The 14,720-nt window shown below is 34.1% G+C and overlaps 1 long non-coding RNA gene across 1 annotated transcript in view; it reads right to left on the reverse strand.

Annotated features, from left to right (window-relative positions):
- The window catches only part of LOC130684235 (uncharacterized), a 48,923-nt gene extending 44,987 nt beyond the window's left edge, over nt 1–3,936 (reverse strand). The window contains exon 1 of the long non-coding RNA XR_008998424.1: nt 3,733–3,936. This is a non-coding gene — a long non-coding RNA (uncharacterized LOC130684235). The remainder of the gene's footprint in view (nt 1–3,732) is intronic.
- Between the last annotated feature and the right edge of the window lie 10,784 nt (nt 3,937–14,720).

Below are 14,720 nucleotides of genomic sequence, written 5' to 3' on the forward strand. Positions count from 1 at the left end.
TAAGATGCTATAGAGTCACTACTTGTCTTCTCTGTGCTATACTGCCTTCCCCGCGCACCCCCTATATTATGTATGCTAATCATAATGTCCCTTAATCCTCTTCTCCCTCCCTCCCCATCCACCCGTCCCTCCTCCTTCCCTTTAGTCCTTTCTTAGAGTCTGTGAGTCTGATGCTGTTTTGTTCCTTCAGTTTTTCTTTGTTCTTATACTCCACAGATGAGTGAAATCATTTGGTACTTGTCTTTCTCTGCCTGGCTTATTTCACTGAACATAATACCCTCTAGCTCCACCAATGTTGTTGCAAATGGTAGGATTTGTTTCTTTCTTACGGCTGAATAATATTCGATTGTGTATATGTACCACTTCTTCTTTATCCATTCATCTACTGATGGACACTTAGGTTGCTTCCAAATCTTGGCTATTATAAATAGTGCTGCAATAAACACAGGGGTGCATATGTCTTTTTGAAGCTGTGATCTTGTTTTCTTTGGGTAAATTTCTAGGAGTGGAATTCCTGGGTCAAATGGTATTTCTATTTTTAGTTTTTAGAGGAACCTCCATGTTGCTTTCCACAATGGTTGAACTAATTCACATTCCCATCAGCAGCGTAGGAGGGTTCCCCTTTTTCAGCATCCTCACCAGCATTTGTTGTTGCTTGTCTTTTGGACGTTGGCCATCCTAACTGGTGTGAGGTGATACCTCACTGTAGTTTTAATTTGCATTTTTTTGATAATTAGCAATGTGGAGCATCTTTTCATGTGTCTGTTGACCATATGAATTTCTTCTTTGGAGAAGTATCTGTTCAGATCATCTGCCCATTTTTTAATCAGGTTGTTTGTTTTTTTGGGTGTTGAAGTGAGTGAGCTCTTTATGTATTTTGGATGTTAACCCCTCATCAGATATGTTATTTACAAATATATTCTCCCATACTGTAGGATGCCTTTTTCATCTGTTGATGGTATCCTTTGCCATACAGAAGATTTTTAGTTTGATGTAGTCCCATTTGTTCATTTTTGCTTTTGTTTCCCTTGCCTGAGAAGATGTGTTCAGGAAAACGTTGCTCATGTTTATATTTAAGAGATTTTTGCCTGTTTTTTTCTAAGAGTTATATGGTTTCATAACTTATGTTCAGGTCTTTGATCCATTTTGAGTTTACTTTTGTGTATAGCATTAGAAAGTAATCCAGTTTCATTCTTTTACATATAGCTGTCCAGTTTTGCCAACACCAGTTGTTGAAGAGACTGCATGATACAGAATCTCTTTAACTCACATCTCAATTTCCTTTATTTCTTAGGCTGTTTGTAGGTATATTTTTATTGTTTGTAATATATCTAAAATATATCCAGTAAATCTCTCTCTTTAGAAAATAATGTGACCTAATATTTAAGAATTATTTACATACTCATTATGCATACTTTTTAAAATTTAAATTCTTTGAAGATCTGTATATTGCTATTGATCATTAGGAGTTGCATAATGCATTAGTTTGTGATTAAATATTGAAGAATCCATCCTTCTACTAGGTCTAAACACACAAAAGGAAAGAGTTAAGACAAAAATAGGGACTGGCAAAATAGCCAACAGCTCCAGACCAATGACTTCACGTGGATAGATGGTGGTTAGCTGAGAGTAGTGCAAAGCAATGCTGCCTACTCAGAAGGATTTCTGTACTAGCAGCAGCACAGAAGGAAATTAAGTGGCTTGCAATATAAAGGCTCAGTGATCCATATCAATATTTCCCTTTGGTATGTGAAAATACTAATGATGTGCCTTCTAAAGTAGATGTGAAAAGAGTTACATTTATGACCCCCTCTCCTTTATGCTATGCCTATAATCAAAAATCTCCCAAGAACCTCTTTTAAAATGTATATGAATAGTGTGAACCCACAATGCAAATAGCTGTTGTGGATCCCAAGCATATTTGTAGTTTAAAATGGGTCCCCAAATGCCAGACACTAGCTAAAGAATATTACATTTATTATTTCATATTATTTAACCCTTACAGAATTCTGAGAGATCAGTATTATGAGCTTCACTTTCCAAAACAGGGAAAGGAGACTCAGAAAAGTAATTGATAAAGAAAACTATCTAGGTGTTGTGCTTAGAATCACTATGCTTCACTGTGCTCTTTAGTCACTAGTAATTTATGTAAAGCCAACTAATGATCTCCATCACTCCATTCTGATTTTACAACCAGAAAAACAGAATGCCATTGGAAGCACTGCAATATACATGACAGAATTTCCACGGAAAGCAGATTGTCACACCTGAATGGCCAGAGTCTCACAGAAAGTAGGTTGCCACACCTATTCCAACACTGCACTATGCTCAGATCATTATGTCTTCCAACTCTCCTCCTGGCACAAAGGTTGAGTGACTCCAATGCACCTAAGCACAGAGGTGTGGCTGTCCAGTCTTGGCCGTGCCTGCCTCCATGATTTTGTGGCAACTTTGTGAGAGTCTTCTTTCCCTTAAAATGGGAGAAACTTATTTACTTTATATTTTATAAAACCCTCTGCTTTGAACATTTGCTTCAGGAACAGATGCAAAAGTACCATAGGTGTACCCTCAGGTTTTAGGGAGAGAGTCTGAAACACATCGCCAGCAGTATGCAAAAATTGTTTATTATTACAAAGAGATGGCCTTATTTGGTTTTCCTTAACTTAAAAACAAGTCCATGTCTACCCATCTTAGCTACTCAGCTTAACTTTTAATTTCACACTTTATTGCCTTTATGTTTGTTCTTATCACTTGGACTTTTCAGTTATCTTTGTTATGCTTGGTTAATAACTATTTCCATTTGGCAAGAAGGTCTTTGCTTCAAGCAGCTGTCCTTACTAATTTAGTAAACATGGTCTGTTTCACTTAATGTTCCAATAAAGAGTAATACAGGGAACTACAAAGAAAATAATACATACATCAAAAATTAGTCCTTATGGTTAATGACTATGATCTTGAACACAAGAACAACTTAGGCCTCCTCAAACACTTTTAATGGCAAGCACATTCTTCATTAAATAATAGAATATATCAATACATGACAGAATATTAGTCATTGATTAAGCAGTAATCAATAAATATCTCAACAAAAAGAGAAAAACTGAGTGTAGCTGATTACATCTTCAACTTGTTCAAGTTTTGCTTCTATTAAATTTCTTTGTGTTGTATTCCCATGACCACATCATAAATCTCTATGGTGGTTCCCAAATCACAAATATCACAGTACGGAAATTTTAATTTTGTTCCAACAGTTTTAGTAAAATGTGGCATTCCCAGAGGTTGTCATCATAGAAATATGTAACTCAATACTGTGTTTTCAACTGAACCTCAAAAACAATTTCACTATTCAGACAAAGAAAAAGTCTTGCTCTCTCAAACAGTACGTTTTTTCTTCTTATTCTGGTGCATACACTCAGAGTTGTGAGGCCCTATTTCCCAGTACCCTGAGAACCTGCAGCTACATTACAAATTAAGGCTTGCTTTGGTCGTTTTGGATATTCTCTGCAGAGCATAACAACTCAAATTCTCTCTCGAGTTTTCCCAACAATTTTAGCAAAAAATAAATTAAATGGAAACAAAATAATTTATTGTTTCTAAGAGTATTAGAAAGTTCTAGAGGTTAAAGAAAGAAAACAATTATTACAGAAAAGTATCTCTGAAGTTCTGGAGTTTTTCTCTTATATTTTTGGATAGTAATGATGGCAATGAAGACAAGAAGCATTCAGGGCTCACGGTTCGCTGCAGTGTGTGGTCGGTGCCGCGTGAGATGCTGAGGAATCAGCTGTGAGAGGAAGCAGCTGGCCGCTGGCTCCGCGACCGCACAGCCTCACAGATCCCGGGAGCGCTCTCATCGGATGACAGGGGAGACTCACAGAGCGACCAAGTCTTTGTGTGTGTTGATTATGTTCCTGGTATCTCCAGTTGCTCTGGTGTCCTACATATAAGAGAGCGCTTAGATTTGTGGATGAACTTTACATCTCTGTCGCAGATCCTTTAAGAACTTTCCCTTTAATGGATATTGTATCAGCGTTAAGCCTTCTCAGTACATAAGTGGTTCTAAAAAGAAAAAGAAAGAAAACCATATTTCTCTTCTGAGAGGGCAAATTTGGCCTCAATGGTTGAACATTATGAAAGAAAGATTAAGTTGTTTCTCAGCCTACCTACATAGCTTTAAGAATTGACTTATTCCCCAGAGTAAAATTCGCTGTTGGCTGCTCCCAAATGTCTACTAAAACTTCGAAAACCAAGATTTTTACCACTTTAATTTAAGGATAATAGCTAAATACACATACAAACAGTCTTTTAAATTCTACTTTTATGTGTTTAGAAAAGAAGAATAAATGTCCTAAATTAAGAATATCCAACAAGGGAGAAGAAAAATGGAAGTAATGATCATTTGGTATCAATGTGAGGGCTGCTCCTGACCCCCATTCTTAGGAATATTCCATTGGCTTACCTTATTACTTCCCTAACGGTCATTTATCTTACTGATGCAACACTGCATTTGTGTTTACCACAATTCAAAACCAGGAATAATTCACCTACTCTGAGAAGTTGCAACAGGAAGCCACAAGATCTTACCAATAAAAGAGTTAGATTATTATGGATGTTCTCTATGAGTAAATACTGTTGTGACCTTTCAGCTTCTGACTGCTATCCCTTGTTATATTCAGAAATTTCAGTTCTCACTTTGGTGTGACAGTAACTCATAAAATAAAAATAGTCTTTTTTTAATCCCATTTTTGAGATATCAATACCTTGCTGGATAGCAAGACATAAATATACTAAATTTCTTTTAGACAACCTGACATTAGAGAAATAAATTGGTTGTCTATCTAATTGTTTAAATAACCTTTGCTTTATTTAATCTCTTTTATAACCCTCGAGGTATCTATACTATTAAAAAATTAAGCTCTGAATCATATACCTTGTAGGGACAATTTGGTCAGAATTTGCTAACTAAATAAAAAACAAATCTCTAACAATCTTATAACTTAGTTTTCTCAGCTCATACCTGTGATATCCAGAAAACAACTTAATCTCCTCTCTTTCATAATGTTCCATTGAGGTTCTGTTTGTCCTCTCAGAAGAGAAATATGGTTTTCTTTATTTTTCTTTTTAGAACCACTTATGTACTGAGAAGGCTTAACGCTGATACAGTCAGTATCCATTAAAGGGAAAGTTCTTAAAGGATCTGCAACAAAGGTGTAAAGTTCATCCACAAATCTAAGTGCTATCTTATATATAAGACACCAGAGCAACTGGAGAATTAGGAACATAATTAACATACAAAAAGATGTGTCAAATAACCTCCTGTGATAACTCTGGAAATTTACCAAAGACTGATAGTTGTGGTTGGCTCTGCGGAGGAAACTGGGGCCTGTATGCTGAACATCCTACTAAAAATGTTGGTTTTTTTCCCATGTAGATGTATTACTTTTAGCTTTTAAAAAAATAAACTTTTGAGAAACAAAAATAAATAACTTTCTGTGTAGTATTTATTAAAGGTCACAAAATAAACCCTCATTCAAGAAATTACTAAAAACAAAATATTACTTTCAAATTGTAAACTTTTTTGTAATATACCAGAGAAAAGTTAGTACAATGTTGATATATAAACATAGATATCGATAGTACATATTTTGATACAGAAATATAAAATATTTCCTTGTGGATATCATATTTCACACCATTTGTTATCATGCATGGCTACTACAAATTTGGTCCATTAATTTATTACACAAACCAAAATTAATGATGAACCCATTAGGTTTTTGACTCATATACTCACATATTATAGAGAAAAGGCACAAATAAGGTAAACAAATGTTAGTTTATTTTTAGACAAATTTAAAAATAAAATACTTAAAGTGTCCTGTGATTTCCATTCCATTGTGTCATATCTCCAATACCATCTCTAAATTGCTATTTACCACAATCAAAAAGTAATTTTGAGAGTCCCAGGAAATATTTGAGACCACACATGAAATAGATTTTCATCTTTCACTTAAAAGCCACCATTAGGAGATTACCACTTGCTTATTAGGTCTAGTCTGTCAGACATATTGGTTATAGGTATGGCTACCAGAAGCAGTTTGCTTTTCAGTCACTTCTGAGCATTCTCCAGGTCATTAAAAGCCAGTAGAACATTATGTAGAGAAGCAATCTGGGTGTTGAACATGATATTTCAGGGGAAAAAAAAGGATTTGCTCTGTTTTACATATTGTTCATATTTATTGCATCAATTGAAATTACGGACAGTTTTTTTAAAAAAGGGTGAAAAGTGCTAGTATCCAGAAGTCAACACTGTGCACTACCAAATAAAATTTATTTTTAGCAGAAATTCTATCTAAATCTTTTACACAATGTGCTGTAAGCTAATTCATGAGTGGTGATGAAATGCCGTACAGCGGGGTGCTCCTTGCAGATTTGCTGAAGCATGCCTCCTTTAATCAAGGGCATTTGGATTTTCCTTTAGAAGCCTTGAAGTGATTTAAAGACTTTGACCACAGCAATTACCAAGCTCACACATGGCCCAATTTCATTAAAATCCTTTCCCTGCTCTTTAGCGTCAGCCAGACATGACATAGGAATTCTCTAAGATTGCTTAAAGGAGTTCTTTTTTTATTCTACATGTTTCCAGTGGATTATGCTATCTCTCAGAGATTATTGTACAGTTTTTGTGCTGTATACTAGATTAACAATGCGGGACTTAAAGGAAGGGGGTGTACCCCTAAGCATGGCTGACTCAATGAACTATAAGATATTGTAGAGGATAGCTTTCACTTCTGTGTAAGATAGCTTTTACTTTCTGATTGGAATTTATTCTAGAGTCTTAGTTTTATAATTTTTTTTTTTTTTTACTGTAAGGGAAAACCATAGGATTTTTCATTCATCCAAGAGGAACTTTTTACTTTTTTAAGCAATAATACTTTAACAGAAATATGTGTCTCAAGAATCTTACTTTGTACTGCTTTTAACACCACAAATTTTGTTTATGTAGTATTGTTCACCCACACTGAAAGCTGTTTAAAGACTGGTTTTGTGACCATCACATATCCAAGCAGTCCTTGGTTTACAAATCTGCTCAACTGAATAGAGAACCCTTCCCATGAGAAATTTCCCACAGCATTACCAGTTTCTTAAACAGACCCTAAAGGACAGAACATCGTTATCCACAGGCCCACCAAGACCACCCAAGTTGAGAATGAAGTAACACCTGAAAAAGTAACCAGGGTTGCCAAAGAAGGGGTAAATAAATGCTGAACAGGCAAACTAACAAAAAATAATGGACATTTCCTAACTAAACTAAATTAATGCTTCTGTCTGACATAGATACACTTTGAGGTTCTCCATAAATATGAAGAGCCATTATTCATTAGTGTTTTAATAATATAGGCCTACAGTCAGACAGACCTGCCTCACATCCTAGCTCTACCTCTTCAAATTGTAGAACTTTGAGCATATTTCACAATTTAGTTGTGCCTCATTGCACTCCATTATTAATTGCATAGAAGTCATCATGAAGATTAAAAAGTTACATGATTCCAAATGTAGTCAGCCTGGACTAATTACTGTTACTAGTATGATCTACAATTATTATAGGTAACACTTAGGGAGAGCTTGGCATGAAGTAAGCCTTATATGTGTTAGCTATAATGATGCTAAAAGTAACCATTATTATTTTTATTAACTATTAAAATATATCCTGGCATATCTAAAGGATATTTTTGCAAATGAGAATTAACTGGACTAGGAACTTCCTTTCATTAAACAACCACTTAAGTATCATAAATTGAAAATATAAAAATTATAAAATCAGAGTGAATGAGATGGCTTTGTCTTTATAGAATAACAACAGTAACTCCTAATATTATTAAAGCTGCCTTTATCTGAGCACTTATTCTGATCTAGATGCAATGAGTAATGCCATCTAATCCTGAAAGATAATAGTAATTGTGAAGCACAAAAATAATATCAGAACTTCCCAAGGAAGTGTACCAAAGAGGATTCAAATTTTGGGGGCCTAAATATTTTTAATACGGGAGGCTAAAAAATATTGTTGAATTATAATTATATAATTATGTACAGGACATTGGAGAGATTCTTTACTAGACACTTGGATAGTCTGCCTCTAGAAGGAGGTACTATCATTATCATAATTTTACTGATAAGAAGCGTGAGCCATAGAGTGTTGAGGTAGCATGACCAAAGTCACACAGCTGGAGAATGTTAGAGCTAGCCATCAAACCTGACACTGTGTTTTCATTTTACAGATGAGAAATCTCAGTCTCAATGAATTTATGTAACTTGCCAGAGGTCCCAGAATTATTGAGTGGTGGAGGCAAAATTAAAACCCAGATCTGTCAAACTCTGAAGTCTATACTCTCTATACTAGCTTGTGAAGAATTCTCTCACAGGATATTGAATTTTTTATTTCAGATTGTCATTGCTTTTGATCAAAGAATCCAAGGAATGAGAGTTAGTTTGGATCCCAAAGGAAGTAAGGCTAATTTCAAAGATGAGATTGCTGTTTTCTGAGGGCACATAAGCAGAGGTTATTTTGATATGTTTTAAATCAGATATCCTTACAGTTCTTATTTGCAACACAATTTCATATCCATAGTCATTTATTATGTCATAGAACATTTAAAATTTCTAGACTAAATGTTATATATAATTTTTGTCCTAAGGCTTTCTGAGTTTTAAACAAAGAAATCTACCATAATATAAGAAACCTGCTGTTTGGGGATATAGACAAATTTAGTTCTAACTTTAGAATTCCAGAAATTGCTCCTTTTATTTCATTACTATAGCCCTCCAAAAAACACCCTTTCTATTTGCCTAGTATTGCCTATGTAAATTGAGTAAAATTGATGGTTCTCCCCTTATGAACATAAATGGAAAAGTAAATTCATTCCAAAGGTATCTTAATATGATATATTGAGATCAGAATAAAGTTGGGAAATGTAACTTTTCCCACAAAAGTTATTACCCTTAGTGTGTATAGGCATTCAAAAGTTTTACATAACTTGACAGTCTAGAGGAAATTCTTATATTTAAAACCTTCTATTCTTCTTCCATTAGGATGCCTGTCATATAAACAGGAGACTTTAGAATTTATCAATCATCCAACAATTGATTGATATGAAACAGTGGCCATAACACTTGAGGTTCTTTAACAGGACTTAGTAACCCTTTAAATAATTCTTTTTCTCATATCACTCAACATAAATATACACTTTATTTATAGGTATAATATGAATCAGTAACATCTCTGAGCTATTAGTTACAGAAAGGCCCTTTTATGATAAAGGGTAGCAATGAGCTCATGACCATGGAATTCACTGACAACAGGAACTATTATGATATTGAATAATGTTACAGATCAGTGGTTTTAATATTTTGGTCTGGTGCTGATCTCTGATTTTTTAAAACACTTCTCAGCAAAATAAGAGCACTGATGACACTACAGAAAATTTTTCAATAAGCTGAAGTTATTCCTTTTAAATATTTACCTTTTATTTTGTGGTTGTTTTCCTTCTTTTTAGGTGTTAAAATATTCTTCTTTTCATGTGACTAAAATGAGTGGAAGGGTTATTTTTTAAAGTTGTCTTAACTCAGAGAAATTAAAAGTTAGTATTTGCTATAAAGTACCTAATTTTTAAATAAAATGTCACTTGACCATAAAAAATTCTAAAGATGTAAGAGCCAGTATTATACAGAAGTTAGTATGGCATATGTTTTTGGTTAAAGGAACATGCATCTTTTTGGTTAAAGTGACATAACAATTCTCAAAAAGATGAATAAATAAATAAATAAATAACTTATGCCAGAGTGATTTTATTTTCTCTTCTTTGTATCTTCATATGGATAGACACCTATGAGAATATTGATTTGCTTTCTTGAACTGCAGAGCTTCTAAAATCACCACTATTGGTGATTTACAGAATTCCTTGTTCACTATTCATTTTGTCATGCTGCACAAAACAATCACAGGCTAGGGGCATATTTTATGATAAAGGAAGTGTAGCAATGAGCTCATACCCATGAAATTTACTGGGCTTGATGTATGTCGCATCTCATAGAAGCAATATGCTTGATAGGTAATGGCCAGATGAAGACTTAAAGTGATTCCTGGGAGATTAAACCCAGTGCTGCCAGGATCTATTTTACACATTGTTAAATATGCCATTAACGAGTAGCCAATATATAGTATCAAATTCTCCACTGGCAGCGTGCACAGATCTGTGATTTCAAAGCAATGACCTTCTCAGTGTTCAGTAAGCCACTGAAATTTATATATCTTCCTTTGACAGGACCCTGAGTTCCATGGATTCAGAGGTATTATTTTCCAGTAGAAGAATATTTTCCTGGATTTGGTCATGATTCTAAAGAACTGGAAGCTGAGAACGTCCCTGGCCATTTTGATCACCTTTGCCACTGAGTGAACAGGAGGAGATAAGGCTCACTGTACTGGGCAGGGTGATTGATGCTGATTACTGGGGGAAGACTGGGTTGTTCCTATTTAATGGGGTCAATGAGAACTATGCTCAGCTTCAGGCAGATGCCCTTGGGTGCCTTTTAGTGTTCCCATGTCCAGTAGGGTTCATCCATGGAAAACTGTAAGAACACAGTTGATATAAGGTCAGTTAAGACCCAGTTTCAGCAAATGGTTTGTATCATCCATCATGTAGCATCATTAGGCTGAGGCAGAGGATAAGAGACAGATGGACTAGTGGTGGAAAGCAGCTATAATTGTCACCCCGGGCCTCATTAATGATGACAGAGAAGTGGACTATAGTAGTTATTTCTTTTTATTGAAGTATCATTGATATAAAATCTTATATTGGTTTCAGATATATAACACAGTAGTTCAAGTTACCCATATTATTAAATCCTCACGCCCTCTAGTGTTGTTACTATCTATCAACATAGAAAGATGTTACAGAATCATTGCCTATATTCTCCATGCTTTACTACCATTCCCCTGACCAAATTATATTGTTGATTGAAATTTATTGTGCCCTTTTATCCCCCTCACTCTGCCTCCCAATCTGCCTCAGCAACCCCCCTTTTGATCACTTCTCAATGTTTATGAGTCTACTGCTGTTTTGTTAATTTTGTTTTGCTTTGTTATTATAATCCACAATTAAGTCAGATCATATACTATTTGTCTTTCTCTGCCTGGCTTATTTCACTGAGCATAATACCCTCTAGATCCATCCATGTTGTTGCAAATGGCAGGATTTCTTTTATTTTTGTGGTTGAAGAATATTCCATTGTGAATATGTACCACATCTTCTTTATAGAGTCATCTATTGATGTTCACTTAGGTTGTTTCCATATCTTGGCTATTTCAGGTAAATTCCTATAAGTGGAATTACTGGATCTAATGGTATTTCTATAGTAGCTATATTTTTGTTTTTATATTACTTAATAAGTTCTTCTCTCCCTCTTTTCTCTATTACCTTATATAGAGAACATAAGAGTGATTAAGGTTCGAGGCTGTAGGTAGGAATAAGAATTAATTAATGACACCCTTATATGATAAGGCACCTGATTGGACTTCATGCTTTCTATCACTGGAGACACAAATTTTACACATAGAAGGAAGACAAAAGAGGATGCTGAAAGGAAGAAAGAGTAGACTGTGCTGGGTACCTTTGCCCTTCCAAATTCACTTCACTTCGTTTCTCCATTCCACTCTATTTCTTCAAGAGGCTGATCTCAGTGGACTACATCAATAAGACCACCATTCCTACTGGTTCTGTGTTATATTCAATCTTTGGGGCAGGAGGTGAAAGAGACACAGAAAGACAGAGAGAGGTTAAAAAGAGAAAGGTAGGGAGAGAAAGGAGAGGAAAGATATCCAGCTCTGTAACTCCATAGGTCTCCCTTTGTGAAGTTGCCCTGTCCTTCACGTAAAGGTCACTTAGGTCATCAAGGTGCTCCTCTCAAGGTCATCAGTTCTATCATAACTCTCTTTCTTCTGGATTCCAGTTTCCTCCCTCCTTCTGACACTTTAGGCTTAGGGGTACTAATAGATAAGCTACTGTTAGGCCTGGATCCCCACATTCTTCCTGTGTCCTACCCCCTTTTCTAATTGTATTTTAAAAATAATCTCTTTTTGAATTATCTAAATGTATCGAAGCCATCTGTTTCCTGTAGCAACTCTGACCATATGCTTTCATTTCATCCTAAGGGTAGAAAACATTGAAACTAGAGGAGATTTGTGTCACAAAAAATTCAGAAAGCAGAATGTATGTGCAGGAACAGGGAAACCAAGGCAGAGAGACAGACAGACAAAGTGCAGTATCTCATGAGTAAGAAAGAAGCTATTAATTTTTTAACATATATTTGTAACAGTTGCTTTGTACAATACATTGGAAGAGTAGACTAATAAACCACCTTTGAAAAATAGTGAGAATCACATAAGGTAGATACTAGGTATTTTCTGCTGAAAATAATGATTTATATACAAGCCACTGCAACTCAAGTCAGCATGTGTAAAGAACAACACAGAATAAACAAAAAGGAATCAGCAACACTTGATCAATATCAGAAACAAAAGACATCCTGTTGGGGCAGAACAAGACCACTCTCATAGCTGTACCTAAGGGAATTTTAGTTTCTTAACTATAGGCAAAACTGTAAATGAATATATGTTATTATATATCTTGTATATTATTGATTTTCAATTAAACATTATTGACTGTATTATGATTATTAAGACCTCTTTTGTTTGTTTTTGTAAGGCTCTAACTTTTTAAAAATCTTAGTATTGTGATAGGTAGAGTATGTAGATATAAATGTAGGTAGGTATATAGTGTACAGGTTAATAGATTTATCATCTGAACTGGTTTGTCCTGACCCTGTTGTGTTTTACTCATAAAATATTGTGTTTTAGAATGGATTTTTGAGAGAACAGAGAGCACCATTATTAAGAATATATTTTCTTAAAACTTTTTTACAAATTTCTAGGTATGCTGCAAGTTATTCATAAATGGCAAACTATTATTTATGGAAAAATAAACAAGCTACCTTTATTAAATAATAAGTTTGCCTCTACTATTGAAACCTTACATTACTCTAAGAGTTCCTGACCATAGTAATTTCCTATTGCACTTCATTTTGCCTTTCTGGATACATAAAACAATAAGATAAAACAAGTTATATATTACAATTCTATTTATCAGTGTGATGTTTTGTAGTTTTTAAACCATATTTACTTTCCCTTTAAATTGGTGTTTGCCCTCTTGAAACTAGTATATGTGAACTTTTTATCTTGAACCACAATGTTTTCTATTGTATCTCAAAACAGTTAGACTTTTCTTATAGAAAGAAGTTTCAAAGTCAGTTCTACCATACAATAGATTTATTTTTTAATTGAACAAACTTTCTAAAAAATTTTTTAAACGCTACAAAAGCTGTTATACTATGTTCTGGGAAGATCTTGTAATTAATATGGAGACAGTAAAATGATAATTATGGCATTTAAAAAGTAAGGTATGGTGTGAACTGAAGATATTAGTGAAAATGGTGATAGACAAAGAAAAATACATAGACACATATGTATAAACAAAGATATGGGCATAGAGATATGTAGAAATACAATTTTAATTTCAGTCACTACATTATGTAATTGATTATGAATAATAAAATTACGACTTTATGCTATTTTTATATTCTACATTTCTAAAAATAAATATAATTGTTTTATTCAAAAGTCAAGTTGAAATAGTAATCTGTTCTCAATGAGCTAATGAAAGTGATCTTATTTCAGACAATAATTTTTACAGATGCACAGATAAATTGTTATTAAGTTAAATACATGATTCAAGTTTTCAAATTAAACTTGTATTGCAATTTGCTACTTTAATTGAAATTACTTTGACAGAATACTAGGGAAAGGGAGCAGAAAAGATAACCAAGTTAGATACCAACCTTCAAAGGACTCTGAGGAAGTCAAAGGAAAGAGTAAGGTAAAACATTATCTTGCTCATTTTTGACTACTAGGAAATAGTGATGCAGCCAATACTCAAAATTACTTTCTAAAATCTCATCTTATAACTATTTTTAAATATAAGCAATCACACATTTTTATATGTAAGTACTGCTATGTATTACAGTATTTTAAGAACCTAGGATGTTCTCGATTCTGTCTAGTTTAGAAACTAGGAGCTTATATTAATTATTGATTTCTCATTAATCATCTACATATGAAGAACAGAACTGTCAATTTGTTTTATTTTTTGTTATCTTATAACACTGCCCCCTTTTAGAAAACTGGTAGTTTGTGAGGAATGGGACATAGTGGGAATGGGTGAATTAGGTGAAGGGGATAAAGTGGCACAACATCAAATTATAAAATAAGTTAGTTACAGGGATGAAAGTACAGCATAGGAAATATAATCAATAATACTGTGATATCTTTATATATTGACATATGGTGACTACACATCATACTGAGCATTTAATAATGTATATAATTGTTGAATCACTATATTGTACACCGGAGATCAATATAATATAGCATATTAACTATATTTCAATTTACAATTTCAGTTCTTAAAAAATAAAAAATTTAAAGAGCCTGGTGATTTGCATTCAAGTTTTCTCCAATTGAAAATATTTTTTGTAGGCGGAGCCAACATGGCGGCGTGAGTAGGACAGTGGGAATCCCCTCCCAAAAACATATATACTTTTGAAAATACAAA

The sequence above is a fragment of the Manis pentadactyla genome, chromosome 6 (assembly GCF_030020395.1).
Source record: "Manis pentadactyla isolate mManPen7 chromosome 6, mManPen7.hap1, whole genome shotgun sequence".
Lineage (NCBI taxonomy): Eukaryota > Metazoa > Chordata > Mammalia > Pholidota > Manidae > Manis > Manis pentadactyla.